This window comes from Thamnophis elegans, chromosome 6 (assembly GCF_009769535.1).
Source record: "Thamnophis elegans isolate rThaEle1 chromosome 6, rThaEle1.pri, whole genome shotgun sequence".
NCBI classification, from domain to species: Eukaryota; Metazoa; Chordata; class Lepidosauria; order Squamata; family Colubridae; genus Thamnophis; species Thamnophis elegans.
Window position 1 is genome coordinate 49,056,789 of NC_045546.1, and position 11,589 is coordinate 49,068,377.

General features: G+C 38.5%; 1 long non-coding RNA gene across 1 annotated transcript; it reads right to left on the reverse strand.

The window, feature by feature from the left end:
- Positions 1-1,195: 1,195 nt before the first annotated feature.
- On the reverse strand, positions 1,196-11,555 carry LOC116509860. Its single transcript, XR_004255562.1, has 3 exons — positions 11,403-11,555; positions 10,880-11,067; positions 1,196-1,331 (listed from the first exon to the last, which is right to left on the reverse strand). It is a non-coding gene; the product is annotated as an uncharacterized LOC116509860 (long non-coding RNA).
- Positions 11,556-11,589: the final 34 nt, after the last annotated feature.

Here is an 11,589-nt window from a genome sequence, read left to right on the forward strand (position 1 = left end):
TTTCTTTGTTGGAAGTAGAAGAGTTTTTCATTTTCAGATTCCATATGATTGTTTCTCTGACGCTACAGATCTTGAATCACCATTGTGGCTCCTGAGGACAACAGTGAGCCTGCCAACTTCTGCTTCCTTGACATTTACCAGATTTCCTGTTCCTTAGTTGTGTTTTGATTATTTTTTAGATTGTTAATTAATTATCAGATTGCAAAACAATGTTTATCCTGAAGCATATTGTGTTACTGAGCAATGACTCTAGCACGCAGAAAGTCCCTAGAGGTCCTCTTAGCAAATTAAATGGTGGGTCACTATCACTCAGTGCTTTTTGCTTCTGGATGGGGAAGGGATATGGGAAAGCTTATTATCACTAAATTTATCCACTATAGGATGACAGCTTCTTATTGAACGTTATAGATGTTAATCCACTATGCTGGTCCAGTCCAAGTTGCAAATAAAATGTTTTTTGACCTCAGAGTCTAGGGCTGAAAGTGTCTCCTCCCTGGCGGTGGCTTAAAGCTAGATAAGAGATGCCCCAGTCCCTAAAATCTGAGTTGGAAGTCAGAAAATTATGCAGCAAACTAGCAACCACTGGACTTACATGCAGTATATACAGTATATTTGTTTGATATGAGCTGTTGCAGGTTTTGCTCTTTGGGCAGGGGGTATGTTTATTTGTGTGTGTTCTGGGACTGGCTGATTAAATTGAACCTGTTTTGAAATACTTGTTCAATCATCTTTTGCTGCTTAATTTCTTTCAGCTTCTTCTCTGATACAACAATAAAGATCTGGATTCTAAATGAATCAGCAACATACAATTTGGACAAAAAAGGATCCACCTTTAAAAGATGTTACCTTTACCCCCATCAACTATTGGAGAAAAGGCAGGAGGATTGTTATTTATCTGTTGCTGAATGACCGCTTCAGAGAATTTTTTTGCCAAAATGGTTTGTGGCAATATTATCAAATAGTAGTTGTGAAAGATGTAATAAGATTCTACAAGTTTAAATTCCACTGCATAGGAGCTAATACACAATCTTCTTCTCAGGCATACTGTATGTTTGTGTTTTGATTTGTTACTACTGTACAATAAAGAACAAAATAGCATTTAGCTATATATCAAGATTTATTTAAGAATACTTGTTTTATTTACAAAAATGGAACTTACAATGAGACATTATTTAAGTTTCACTTTCGTCTTTATTTTGTTATTATAGTTGGTGGTGGAGGTAATGTCAGCTTGCAAATCTTGGCTGATCTTAAAAAAAATAAGAAAAGTCAGACCTGTATGGGATGATCAGGTAATCTCAGGATGTTGATTGGGAGATCAAAAGAACACCCTGGAAAAAAGCAATGACAAAGGGTTCTATATTGTTGCCATTAAAAAAGAAAGAAATTCAGCAAATGTTGAGCTCTACTCAAGGAAATTTTTATCTCTGAGCAGTATACTTTTATTATATGTTTCAATAAATCATAATTATAATTTGTAAGGAATCCATAATTTATATTTAAATTTGAGATTTTGGTTACTTTTGCCTGCCTTTCTCTTACACAGAGATGCAACCCAAGCAAATATTTAACCTTTATAGCTTTCTTAATGATTTTTAATCATTTGCAGATACCCTAAACTGAGCATTGCACTTACAAGCTTTGGCTACATAAGCTAGTCATGTGGATAGCAATTTAACTAACATAATAATAAAAGCAGCCAATGATGACATGGTGATGACCGCAGAAAGAACCATGATTATATGTTTGGATGTCTTAATATGTTGCCAAAGCAGTACTGAAACTCAGTGAGTGCATTGCTCTTTCTTACAAGCATATGTAATATTTTACTAGTCTCAAGACTGAGGATGTTGCTTAATTTTACTGCTTAATATAGCATTTTTGGTAAACCTTGGGAACAAAATATGTAAGGTGTTATTAGTATATGTATTTATTTACAGTATATTTGTTCTTACCTTTATTCCTGCATAAATAATTTGGTGAACATACCTAAAACTCCTTCCTCCTCCTCTTTTTCCCATAACAAGAACCTTGTGAGATGCATTGGTCTACAGACAAAGAACTCCATCTTTGGAGTATTTTAGAATCACTTCTAGGCAAAAGCATTTGACACTGTAAATGTGGAAGCTCATTAGATCACCCTGAGACACTATAGATGCCCAAAGGAAATTTGTGAAATTGATTGAGCCTGAACAAAATTGAAGTACTTTGCCAGCCTATGTCTTATACTGAGCCCTGTAGAACTCCAAATCACTATTAATGACATTCAACTGAGAAATGTAAACAGCTTCAAATACTTGAGAAACATCATCTTGAGCAATGGGTTCTTGGACAAGAACTTAATTCCAGGATTAGCAAGGTCAGTCAAATACTAGGATGGCTGTGTACTAGAGTGTTCAATCAACATGCTGTTGGTATCTTCACAAAGCTAAAAGTCTATAGAGCTGAATGTGAGTCCTGGACTCTGTACTGAAGGCAAATCAAACAACTGGAGAAATTTCTCATGTGCTCTCCATTCCATCCTCGATAATTGTTAGAAACACCCAAGTCTTCAACCTGAAAGTCTTGGAAAATGTGAAGTCCCCAGCATTAAATCACTTTTACGTTTATCAGAGCACAGATGAGGCAGGTGGGACACCTCATCAGAATGTATGACTGCTGTATGCCCTGCCAATTGCTCTATAGTGTACTGGATCCAAGAAAGAAACTTCGAAGTCAAGCACACAAGCACTGTAAAGACACTGTAAAAGAAATTCTAAACTTTGTGATATCCAAAGGGAGCTAGAAGTTGCAGCTACTGACAGAACTTGCTGACAAGCCCTAAGCTATGAAGCTCCACCAGATTTAAATAAACTGCAATGGGCTTCCAGTGACCCACTGTGCTAGACTCTATGCTTCCAAAATCTACAGAGCCACCTCCATGGACAACAGAGTGTCTTCTTTGAAGTTGAAGGGCTACTGTCTACATAATATTACAAATTATTATTATTATTATTATTATTATTATTATTATTATTATTATTATTACTATTATTATTATTATTATACAATTGTATCACAGCAGCCAGTTTTTTCGCCGGATTTAGCATTGGTTACTAGTCGGGCCCCACCCAGGGGCCTAGGACGTCGTAACGTATTTTCGTAATATGCGTGCAGATTCAAGCAGTGCGGCTTTTTGCATTTGACTGATGGTGATTTTGTCAATTTTTAACTGTTTTAAATGTAATTCCAGTGCTTTTGTAATAGCACCCAGTGTGCCAATTACCACTGGAATTATCACTGCTGGTTTGTGCCATAGTCGTTGAATTTCGATTTTTAAGTCCTGGTATCTTGCGATTTTTTCATGTTCCTTCTCGGCGACCCTGCTATCACCTGGTATTGCGATGTCTATGATTGTGACCTTATTTTTCTCAACCAGTGTGATGTCTGGTGTATTATGCGCCAGTATTTTGTCTGTTTGTATGTGAAAATCCCACAAGATCTTGACCATCTGATTTTCGGTGACTTTTTCGGGCTGATGTTCCCACCAGTTTGTTGCTGTTTTAATATTATAATTTTTGCACAAATTCCAATGGATCATTTGTGCTACTGAATTGTGCCGCAATTTATAATCAGTCTGCGCGATTTTTTTACAGCAGCTGACTATGTGATCAACAGTTTCATCAGCTTCTTTGCAAAGTCTGCATTTGGCATCATCAGAGGATTTTTCGATTTTGGTCTTAATGGCATTTGTGTTTAAGTTTGTGTAATGGTGAGAAGCTGAGTTTAATGTATACGAACAATGTAAACTGCTTATTATACATAAAGTAAATATGGGACTAAGAAACTCCAGATAGCTTATACTTAACATTAGTAATAACTTAAACTGTTTAAAATTTGGGTAACAGTAAGAAGCTGAGCTCAATGTTGAGATATTTTAGACTGTGATTGTTAAAATGCTATACTGTGTATGGGCTCTGGGAAGTCGGGGGGAGGGAAGGGAGGTGGGGTTCTAGGGGGAGGGGGGAGGGGGAAATACAATATGTGTTAAATTCTAAAGTACATGATTCCACTTGTATACTGTGGCTTTTTAATGTTAGTGTTAAAATAGAACAAGCTGAATATATTGGAAGGCAATAGAAGTACACCGAAGGGAGGAGTTGAGTGAAAGAAGAAGGAGAGTGGAGAGGGTGAAAGAGAGGAGGAGGAGAAGGAAGGGAGGGAATGGATTAAGAGAGGGAGTGATAGAGGGGGGGGGAGTAGGTAGTAGAGGGGTATGTAAGAAGGAAGAATGAAAGTTGGAGGGGGTTGAAAGAGGGTGTATGGTGGACCAAGGAGGTATATTGGGTTTGTATTGTAGAGGGCATTTTCTATATAAGTGAGGGCTGTGTTTATTATTCAATGTTATATGCCCCGGTTATGCACAGTAAACATGTGATTGTATAGAATGGAATGGAAATAAAATATTTTTTTAAAAAAATCGCGCAGACTGATTATAAATTGCGGCACAATTCAGTAGCACAAATGATCCATTGGAATTTGTGCAAAAATTATAATATTAAAACAGCAACAAACTGGTGGGAACATCAGCCTGAAAAAGTCACCGAAAATCAGATGGTCAAGATCTTGTGGGATTTCCATATACAAACAGACAAAATACTGGCGCATAATACACCAGAGAAAAATAAGGTCACAATCATAGACATCGCAATACCAGGTGATAGCAGGGTCACTGAGAAGGAACATGAAAAAAATCGCAAAATACCAGGACTTAAAAATTGAAATTCAACGACTATGGCACAAACCAGCAGTGGTAATTCCAGTGGTAATTGGCACACTGGGTGCTATTCCAAAAGCACTGGAATTACATTTAAAACAGTTAAAAATTGACAAAATCACCATCAGTCAAATGCAAAAAGCCGCACTGCTTGAATCTGCACGCATATTACGAAAATACATTATGACGTCCTAAAACCCTGGGTGGGGCCCGACTAGTAACCAATGCCAAATCCGGCAAAACAACTGGTCGCTGTGATACAATTGTATAATAATAAATAACAATCACAGGATTGTCCAATTGATTTTTGTGAACATGCTTCACTACATATTATTTGGAATTAAACACCCACTTTCTTTCTCTATTATTAATCCTTAAAATGCTCTAGTATAGGGGTGTCAAACTGGCGGCCCATAGGCCGTATGCATCACATGCAGGCCACAACCACCTCTGTGAATGGGGAAAACGTCGTGAAACATCACATGATGGCAATGTGACACAGCACGTTTGACACAGGTGCTCTAGGAGATGGTCTTAGAAGAAGAAGAGTGGAAGAGAAAACTAAGATCTATGTTTTGTCTGGATTGTTAGGCAAATCTTGGATCGTTAGGCAAATCCTAAACTAGGATAAGTGTTCTATTTCCAGGTGTTGGAGTATTTTGTGCTTCTACTCAAACAAAGATAATTACAAGAACTCCAATAGATGGTCCAAACAGACCCCTGTCACCATCATGAAATAATTTCTTTGGCAACCTTCCTGGGTAATATAAAATTACGTACAAGACAAAGAATTTGGGGAGTATCAGTCTGTTATGATATATGACCCAGTGAGGGAAACAAGAACATTTTCAGTGTAACATTACTGGGTCAAAAGTATCTGAGCAATACAAGCCAGCTGCATTTTCCAAAATTGCTTCTTAATGATAGCTCTAGGAAATAGATATTTCTGTGTCAGCACTGCTATTTAGTTTTTCAGTTTAACCTACTTTATACTACAGCCAAAGCAAAAAAAAAAAAAGGTGCATAGAAGTCACTATCGAAACAAGTGGACTGAGAATCACGGCAGGCTAATCTTATGGGAAATATTATTTCTGGCATGCATAATGTCTTTTCTCAAGAACCTACTTGAAAAAAAGTGAAATTAAAGCAGCATTCTATGTAAGAGTTAACCACCATAGAAACTTGCTCAGCTATAACACATTCACATCAAAGATCATTACCGCAAATGCCTTGTCCTAGAAATTCTTTTTGTTGTTTTTATGATTGTGTATATTCCTTTGTATATATGAAAACATATGAAACATAAACACGTCCTGTTTCATATCAGCTAGATTTAATTGCTAATTCTTCCTGCAAGTGTTTGAAGGAGATTAAAAAAAAAAGGTGCAATGTACCTCTGTTTGAACAGGAAAGCCTAAAAACACTGGATGTCACACTACAGGCAGAAATCATGTATTGTATATATCAATGTCGTCTAACCTTTTTGTCGTTGCATGCTGAAAGCGTGAGCCCGCACCATAATGCAATGCACACGTGACATCCCCCCATATCCCGCCCCTGTACATGTGTACACAACACCCCCATTCTCCCCCTGCCCACACACGTGTGTATGATTCCCCCAGCACTACCCCTGCCCCCCCCACGCATGCATGTGCAACACTACCACCCCCTGCACCCACCATTTTAGTCCTAGAAAGGCTCCCGCAGCCTCCTGGGACCAAAAATGGGCCACGGGGGGGCACTGCACCCATGCTTCATCTTGCACATGCGCATATGACCCCCTGCACATGCAGCCCCCTACACATGCGCACATGATCCCACCCAATCCTCCCGCTGTGCATGAACGCATGACCCAAAAACCATCTAGTTCTTTTCTCTTGCCTTTTTCCTGGTGTGTGGAAAGACCAGCAGAAGGAATGAAAATTAAAGATCATGGAAAGAAGTGAAAGGTGGAGCTTTTTTGCCTATGAAAGGACAGGTCTTCAGCTCTTGAGAAAATACAAAACTCCAAAATCACACAGTTCAAAGGCAAAAGCTGTTTGTGATGTAAACAATAGGAGGGAGGACACTATCTTGATCCCAGAAGTGTTTATCACACAATAAAAGTACTTTCTAATTTTAGAAGCACAAAAATTGTATTAGATAGATGTGGTAATTGTTTACTTGTTTTAATACTTGGCCTTATAATTATTTCATTTTATAGTTTCATTTTGTATTATGTTAATATCCGTTGTTATGTCAGCTTAAAGTTATATGTAGACAAAAGCTCCAGCAGCTTTTCTTAAATAGCAATAGCAGTTAAACTTCTATACTGCTTCACGGTGCTTTACAGTCCTCCCTAAGTGGTTTACAGAATCAGCATATTGCCCCAACAATTTGGGTTCTCATTTTACCCAAGAATGGAAGGCTGAATCAATTTTGAGCCTGGTCAGATTTGAACTGCCAAATTGCAAGCACCCAGCAATCAGTAGAAGTAGCCTGCATTACTGCACTCTAACCACTGTGCCACCGTGGCTCATAATCCCCAAACTAACAATGTACCTGATGCTACAAGAGCAAATATTTTACTGCTCAACAAATATTAGAAGCATTATCATGCCTTTCATGTTGCAGGAAGTTACTAGTCAATTTGGCAACATTGGGGTCATTTTTATAATAATCTAGTGTGTACATGTGAACTGAAGGCAAGACATTGGCATAAATCCATAGCTTGTGGCCACTTTATGACCATTATGATAAATATTACTAGCATCTCCATGGATATCTATCTACCTAATATCACATTTTCTGCCAGTGATCATGTATGAGATATAGATCATAGCAAAAAAAAGTACATTTTTATAATATCTGTAAACAACTAGTGGTCACGTTTGTATTCATCACAATAGGAGGATTATATGTAGGTATACAAGGTATGCTGCTTTAGATCATCTTGAAACAGAAGAGTACTGACCTGCCTTTCTTTCCTCCACTTCTCACAAATACATACATATACACATACATGCATAATAGCAATAGCATTTAGATTTACATACTGCTTTACAGTGCTTTACAGCCTTCTCTAATTGGTTTATAGAGTCAGCATATTGCCCCCAACAATTTGGGTCCTCATTTTACCCAAGGATGGAAGGCTGAGTCAACTTTGAGCATGGTGAGATATGAACTGCCAAATTGCAGGCAGCTGGCAGTCAGCAGAAATAGCCTGCAGTACTGCACTCTAATCATTGTGCCACCATGGTGCCACATTTAGCTAAATGCAAGTTGGATTGAAAGCATTGGTGGGTATTTTTCAGGTGGATTCAGGATCGGATGAATCTATAACCTAGTAACTTTTTGAATAGAATAAAATCCCAAAGGTAGGGCAACTGAATCTGAGCTCTAATAAAAATAACTGCTACCATCTCATGGTATCCAGATTTTTGCAGTTATCATCATTATTTAGATTTCCCCTCTCATTTTGTAATTGATTGTGTACCATCAAGACATTTTTTACTTCTAGCAACCACATAGATTTTCTCCACGATGATCTATCTCTGACCTGGTGTTTCGGGTCTTCCAATGGTGCACTGATTGGCCAGCATGATTGAACCAGTGGTGAGTTGCAGGAGGTACACCCCGATACAGGCATACCGGAGCCTGCCGGCGCACCGTATACCGTTCTGGTGTGGTGCTCCGGAGGGCCCACCTGCCCACCCGAGCTCCTTACTGGTCTTTTAAGTCTTTGGGGCTTCCGTGCATGCGCATGGCACATACAGCGCCTGCACAACACTGCTGAGCAGCTGGAGCATCGTGGAAGCTCACGGAGGCACTAAGATGCATGCACACTGCATGTGTCTATGTGGATGCCACCGGGCCCGTTCCAAACGTACCAGTTGGAATGGGATCCGGAACCCACCACTGGATTGAATCCATCTATATGTCTTCTTTCCTTCCACTTTCCTTAGTGTCAAAGCCTTGTCCAGTTCAAGTGATATTGTATGATAGTTAATTTCATTTTTGATGCATGACTTGCAGGTGTAATGTTTTCCTGCATAATCTGTTCAAAGTCCCAGGAATTCCATTAATTACATGGGCTTTCATGTTATAATGTCAAGCCTTACCTTTAAATTCAAGGATGGACTGAAGATGGTGATGTGTGAATCTCTGCCATTTTATTTTTATTTATTTATTTTTCAACTAAATTAAACTAACACCTGAGAAGTTGTTTATCTGGTCCAGATACAACAGAATCAGATATAAAACATGATTCAAGGATTAGCAAAAGGGAGCTACAACATAGACCCCAACCAAATCTTTGAAGCAGTAGAAAAGGATTAATAAGCAATAAGCAGACAACTTCAGTAAGTAACTCTGACCCTAGTTACTCCCCAGTCAGATATGACACTAATAGCTCTTTGAAATTGGATTTATAGATAGAAATTAAAAATCAACAGTGTGTTGAATTTCTCTCTAGAACAGTTTGTTGTAAAGGATTCCCTGCCTTCCTCAGCTGCTGCTATTTGTTCAGAAGCTCGCATTGCAAGATGGAGATGATATGAACCTACAATGGGAAAAAATAACAGACTTCAAAGCTAAACAAAGAGTAACTCACAGAGTAAACCGTCATCTTGATCTTCAAACTTTTTACTTCAGTCAAAAATAAGGTTGACCTACAAAAGGAGCCTTTTGTAAAGTATACTGAGTAAAGTAGTATAGTGAGAGTTACCAAAATAAAAACGAAGAAGCTGTAAAGACACGTCATACCAACAATTAACAAACAGTTAACAGGGAATTTGGAGCTGAACCTACTCCTAAAGCTACTAAGAGAAAGAAATACTGTTGAGGGTTTAACTCTCTAAAAGGGCCAAAGGTGAGATAAGTGCAATTATTACTTGCATGTCAGTCAGATTATTTTGCAGATTTCCAATAATTGAGTGAACAGAGAGTGATGAGATTCCAAAAAGCAGTTATTCTGTCTATTACATATCAAATATGTAGCTCTATTACATATCAAATGGCTACCACTGAGAAGAGGCTGCGTGTGAATTTTGCTAACTTTTAAGCAATCTACAGTCTCTAGCATGCTTTTCAGAATGAAGCCCTTCCTAATCACCTTCTTCTATTGGCAGTATATGACTTCTGATCAGAGAAAGCTACCCCACATCTAGATCAGTTTACCCAAAAGAATGTTATTACTTTAAAATCTAAACGTACCATATTGAATCCAGAGAACCTCCGGGATGTTTGACTAGCAATCTTGTGCTAGTTAATTACTGCAATAAACCTAAATAATAAAGTTTCATCAGCACCAATTTTGAGAAAGAAGATATCTAATCAGCAAATTGTGTTACCTACAGCTGAAGATTGTAGCAGAAGGTTCTGCTAAGGACTTACATGACTTACAGGATGTAAAATTGATTGGCTCATTTAGTGCATTACAAGATTCAGAGCAAGCGGACACCACACTGAGATTGGTTAAATTAGGACAAACATTGGTAATAGAACATTCCAGAATGGCGCCATTAATTAATTTGGTCCTACTATGTACTCAGGATTGTGGCAATAAACTCAAGCAGCAAATTGCTAAGGCTGCCACAGCTACAAATAGGTCAGAACATAGATCACCATTAATGTCTAACCCTAATAGGTTATAGCTTGACAAAATGCTACATCACTCAGAAAATCTAAAATATGCAGAGCCCAAGAAAAAAAGCATGTTTCTTGCCTCATCTGATCCAGGCATTGTTTTAACACCAATATGATCCTATAGTGGGACTACTCAATTATATTCTGCCCCAACTACTTATCGGTATTAAATCATTGTAGGGGTAGATGGGAATATTGAAAATAAAATTGAAAAAAGGAAAATAAATCTTATTCCAGCACATAACCACTCAAGCAGAAGTCTGACATTGGGTCTCATGCCATCCCTGGAAGTGTTTTTTAAAATATTTTTTAATGTCACATTTTCATTAAAACAAACAAACTTCAAGGGAGTGAATATGCCTTCTATCTTATCCACAACAGTCACCCTCCTACGAGGTGAATTGGGCTGAGAGAGACCATGGCCCAAGATCACCCAATTGGCTTTTATGCCTAAGACAAACCACAACTCATGATTACACCTGATTTTTTAAAACTCACATTGAGCAGCTCATCATCACTGTAACTGAGTCCATCCATTTTCCTGCTGGTCAACCTCTCCTCCCCATTCCTTCCACCTTTCCCAGCATTAGAGAGCGGGGTCTCCATACTCCTGTTTATTGTCCCATTGACTTCAGTGAGGAAGAACAAAGGTCTTCAGATAAGGCTAGCCATCAATATAATTTCTTCTGTGTGAAAAAAAGACATCATAAAAAGGCAGAAGCCCTACACATTTATATGACAGATGCAAAGAACAATTGTTGACTCGACTTGATTTCAGATATCAGTAACAATTCTATTCTATTCTATTCTGTTCCATTCCATGCTATTCTATTGTGACAAATACACATAAACGCGATTTTTGGTTAAAATGAGGCTGGCTAGCTGGTGGCTCCTTGGAAAGCAGCGTTAACGGAAATCTGGAGCATCTCCATGGACCATTTCCACACTAATACTTTATACAATCTTCATACCATCATCTAATCACAGTTAGAATGGTATAAAAGTTGGACGTATTGCTTACTTTGGCGCTAAACGCAACCTTGCTGCGATCGAGGACTTCTCTGTTGGGGCGCCCACCCCCCAAAGTGGATGGAGGGCTCAGCTCAAAGACCCCTCCGGTTACCTCTTGCCCACTCGCTTACAAGGATCCAAGCCTTCCGCTCCCTTCACTCTCGCTTTCTTGCACACTCACACACACACACTCACTC